The following is a 5,320-nucleotide window of genomic DNA, read 5'->3' as shown; positions in this document are numbered from 1 at the left end:
TCTATGGGATGTGGCTTCCATCTGTAGAGTTTAAAATGAAGCCAAGAAGAAACAAGGTTCATATTTAAGGAAAATGTTACCTCAAGGAACTCAACCCCACCCTTAAAAATATCTAGTATTCATTTGACAAGAAACTAGCCATTACAAGGGAGGTCTAGTAAATGACGGTGGCTCTTCATTGTACATTCTTAATACTGTATTCCCAGACATGGTCCAGGGAATCTCCCCAGCTGAGTGAGCCAGAACCACAGGCACTTCTATGTTTGCCTGGAAAACGCACTGCATTTTTTTTTTCTTTTATTCATTTCCTTCCTCCCTCCTTTCCTTCCTTCCTTTCCTCCCTCCCTCCCTCCCTCTTTTCCATCCTTCCTTTCTTCCTTTTCTCTTTCCCCCCTCCACCCACCTTCCTTCCCTTCTTTCTATCATTCCTTCTTTGCATTTTTTTGAAGACAAAACTGTGGTGATGGGCAGTGAACAGAAGGGAGCTATCATCCCTGGAAAAAGTTCTACTGATGTGACCCCCTGAAAGCTTGCCAAACTCTGTGAAGGCCAGCCAATGCCAAAGCTATAGATTGATTACTTTTATTTTTTCTAAAATAAAAATATTGAAAAGCCAGCAAACAAATCCCTTATATATGAGATGCTATGTTTTGCAGATTATGGGAGGTCGATAAAATTGGTTGAAGATTGTTGGTCACATGTCAAGCTCCCATGTGCCCATATGACCTTCCTAATTTTGCTCTGGGAATCCGTATGGTTCCAGAGAAGCTAGACTAAGTTAATCAGTTGATCCATACTTCTTTCTTTTTTTTTTTTTTTTTTAGACGGAGTTTCACTCATGTTGCCCAGGCTGGAGTGCAATGGCACGATCTCGGCTCACCGCAACCTCCGCCTCCTGGGTTCAGGCAATTCTCCTGCCTCAGCCTCCTGAGTAGCTGGGATTACAGGCACGCACCACCATGCCCAGCTAATTTTTTGTATTTTTAGTAGAGACGGTGTTTCACCATGTTGACCAGGATGGTCTCGATCTCTTGACCTTGTGATCCACCCGCCTCGGCCTCCCAAAGTGCTGGGATTACAGGCTTGAGCCACCGCGCCCAGCCAATCCATACTTCTTTCTATGGGATGGTTAGGTCTGAACATGTGACTTCAGCTAGTCCAAGCAAAGTGATTCTCAGGACCTTTTCTGGGGATGCTGGGACAATAATGTCCCTTAGTTTAGGTGTGAATGATGATGCACATATTGTCCCAAGAGCTGCTAGCAGCCATCCGTGATCAAAGGAATTATGAGATTAAGCCAATTTCATGGCAAGTAAAACAGAGAGACAGAAAGAAATGAGGTCTTTGAGCCACTGAATTGAGCCTCACTTGAAACCACATCTACAAACAGATTTTTCAGCTGTGTTGAGTCAATAATTCCTTTTATTGTTTAAGATGAGTTGAGTTGAGGTTTCTAGTATATATAACCCAAAGATTATTAATTTGGATAAGTCACTTCTTTGACTAAAAGAACCAATGTGCGTGTGTGTGGCAGCCGGGGGGAGGAGGGGGATGAGAGATACACACAGAAAGAGTTCTCCATCTATGCACGATGCATTCATTATACCTTTCTCTGGAGGGCATACAGTGTATAAGATGTGCTCTGAATTTTGTAGTCTAATTATAAAATAAAATAATTGCATGTGAAACTATTAGGAAATAATATATGTTAGAATATATATAATATATATAAGAAAATAATATATAGATGATATTCAGTGGTTTAAAAACTAAGGTTTTCAAAGAAGGAAAAATCCATGAAAAAGGATGAGAGGCTCCATGGAGAAGGTGACATTTAGGCAAGAACACGTAGGAGGAGCTGGATGAGGGAGACTCATCAAATGAGCAACATGAGCCAAAAGGCTCTGGACTCTAAGACATCCTTAAAGTATTGTAGCCCTCAAAGCCGCAACCCCTGTCACTTTGACTTTATATAGTATTCAGCGTAGTTTCTGGTGATGAGATAATAATAAGCTGAAACTGACCCTCTTTACTAAGAAAACCAATATAAGTCTCTTTAGCCATGCTTTATCCCTTTCCCATATGCAAAAGTCTGGGTGAAATTCAACTGTCTAGTTGCTTTCCTCTCAGTTCCCTGCATAATTTCTGCTTCAGAGTTACAGGAAATTTCTGAAAAGCCATTTAGAGACAGATTGTAATATAATGCTCTTGAACATTTCACTCCAACAATCGATAAAGGCAGCACTCACTGCAGAAATAATCAAACAAAGGATGGAATCTAATATGCACAAAGCTGATATTTTAACTAGGCCCAAGAAGCCTTATGATTCTTTGCTCAAAGCTGTGGCCTGGTTAGTTTTCCTGCCTTTGTCTTATATTTTTATATACTTTCAAGAGCCAAGCTTTTTGAAGTAGCTTATAGTGATCTTATTCTATTTTAGTTGTTCAAGGTTGCAGTGAAGGTCAAATCTACATAAAAATAAGCATGCTGGCAACCAGCAAAGAATATCGTATTCTAGGAAGAAATAAAATGACCATCATGACCCCGGATCCCCTGCCACTCCCTCCTCACACTCCCCTTTTGACTTTTTAAGGAAAAAGGCCGAATGCTCATGGCCAGTATGTGCCAAGCAAATCAGGACTGCTTTCTTAAGAAGATAAGCTTTTCTAGTGAAAAGACATCCTGTAACTGTGCTAAATCACAATAGAGCAGGGGATGGGAGATAGTGTGGAAACATTATTTTCATTCTATAATCTGGATTAGGAGCAAGACAAAAAGCGGTGATTCCCATTCTCTCTCTTCTCACCATGATTATGTTCATCTTCTTTTTCTGGAATGATTGTTTCTGGACGTGTCTCACAATCACCAGATCAACACCATCTTTGAAGGATGCTTAAGTAATATTGAGTCTTAAACAACAACATCCTTTGCATAAGATATCAGAAAATGCATTCTCTCTACCATAATTGTTTTAATCTTTTGAAAATGTAAAAAAAAACTTATAGTAGCTAAAGAAATAGCATTAGCTGGGTGTGGTGACTCATGCCTGTAATCTTAGCACTTTGGGAGGCTGAGGCGGGAGGATAGCTTGAGACCAGGAGTTTAAAACCAGCCTGGGCAACACAACAAGACTCCCTCTATAAAAAATAAAAAAAATTAGCTAAGCATGGCGGTGCCTGCCTATAGTCCCAGCTACTTGGGAGGTTGAGGCAGGAGAATCTCTTGAGCTCAGGAGTTTGAGGGTGCGATGCGCCTTGATGGTGCCACTGCACTCTAGACTGGGCTGGGTGACAAAAAGAGACTCTGTCTCAAAAAAGAAAAGAAAAGAAATAGGATTCTTCAGCTATTCCATAGCACTAGAAGCACTCAGAGGTTTGGTGGGTAAAGGGATTTTGAGGTTGCCTTTAAGAAAAAAATTGATGTTACTATGACTTATTAGATGAATGTCATTATTCCTCTGACTCTACTTATTCCCACCACCTACTGACTCATATAATTATAGCATTGGAAGACAATAGTGTATTCAGATCCCTACATATCTGAACTGGGGTCAGGAAAGCTCAAAAGAGTATGATAGTAGAAAGATTTATTCCTTTGGGAGTGGGTTTTAGTGAAGCGTGATTTGCCCCAGGCTATCAAAAGACCAGTGGCTCTTCAGAAGTATTGAAGACACTAAAGGCTCAAGAGTGGTCCACAGAGCCGGGCAAGGTGGCTCACACCTGTAATCCCAACTCTTTGGGAGGCCGAGATGGGTGGATCATTTGAGGTCAGGAGTTCCAGTCTGGCCTGGCCAACATGGCAAAACCCCATCTCTACTAAAAATACAAAAATTAGCCGGGCATGGTGGTACACTCCTGTAATCCCAGCTACTCAGGAGGCTGAGACAGGAGAATTGCTTGAACCTGGGAGGCAGAGCTTGCAGGGAACCGAGATCATGCCACTGCACTCCAGCCTGGACAGCAGAGCAAGACTCTGCCTCAAAAAAAAAAAAAAAAAAGAGTGGTCCAGATAAGAGACTTTTTGTAAATCCTACCACAGTTAATCAGGAACAGAATGCAAAGAATTACTATTCATCAACCATTGTGAAAGACTGTGGCGATTCTTCAAGGACCTAGAAATAGAAATTCCATTTGACCCAGCAATCCCATTACTGGGTATATATCCAAAGGATTATGAATCGTTCTACTATAAGGACACATGCACACGAATGTTCATTGCAGCACAGTTTACAATAGCAAAGACCTGGAACCAACCCAAATGCCCATCGATGATAGACTGGACAGGGAAAATGTGGCACATATACACCATGGAATATTATGCAGCCATCAAAAACGATGAGTTTGTGTCCTTTGTAGGGACATGGATGAACCTGGAAACCATCATTCTCAACAAACTGACACAAGAACAGAAAATCAAACACTGCATGTTCTCACTCATAGGTGGATGTTGAACAATGAGAACACATGGACACAGGGAGGGGAGCATCACACACTGGGTTCTGTTGAGGGGAAATAGGGGAGGGACAGCAGGGGGTGGGGAGTTGGGGAGAGATAGCATGGGGAGAAATGCCAGATATAGGTGAAGGGGAGGAAGGCAGCAAATCACGCTGCCATGTGTGTGCCTATGCAACAATCTTGCATGTTCTTCAAATGTACCCCAGAGCCTAAAATGCAATACAAATATATATATAAACAAACAAAAAAGAAGAATCACTATTCAGCAAAAAAAATGAAATGAACTATTGATACTCAGTACAACATTGACAAATCTCAAAATAATTATGCTCAATGAAGCCAGACAAGACTATACACCATATAATTCCATTTACAGAAATTTCTGGAAAATGCAAACTAATGTATAGTAACGGAATCCAGATCAATTGTTGTCTGGGGTAGGGGCAAGTGTAGTTAGGGTTGGGAGGGAGAGATTATAATGGAGCAGGAGAAAACTTTTTTGGGCCTAATCATATGTTCATTATATTAATTGTGGTGATTGCTTCTTAAGTATATTCAAATGTCAAAACCTATCAAATTGTATATCTTAACTTTATGCACTTTACTGTATGTCAATTGCAACTTAATAAAAAAGCTGTTTTTAAAATCCAGGAATTAAAAATAAATATTAATAGATAACAAGGTGTAGGGGAATTGACCAGGAGAGAAAAAAGACTATTTCCCCCAGGGTCAGTCCAGACAATTTTATGAGTGTACATTCTTTTTCAGTTTCAATTTAGTGCCTCAAAAATGAGTTATTGTTCAGGTACTTTGTATCGCTAGAAAAGTGCTACGCTTAAATCACAACAAGGGGTTTATATTATTA

This window comes from Sapajus apella, unplaced genomic scaffold (assembly GCF_009761245.1).
Source record: "Sapajus apella isolate SASKATOON/1434 unplaced genomic scaffold, GSC_monkey_1.0 scaffold11, whole genome shotgun sequence".
Lineage (NCBI taxonomy): Eukaryota > Metazoa > Chordata > Mammalia > Primates > Cebidae > Sapajus > Sapajus apella.
The sequence above is the reverse complement of the archived record's forward strand: the minus strand, read 5'-3'. Positions refer to the sequence as shown.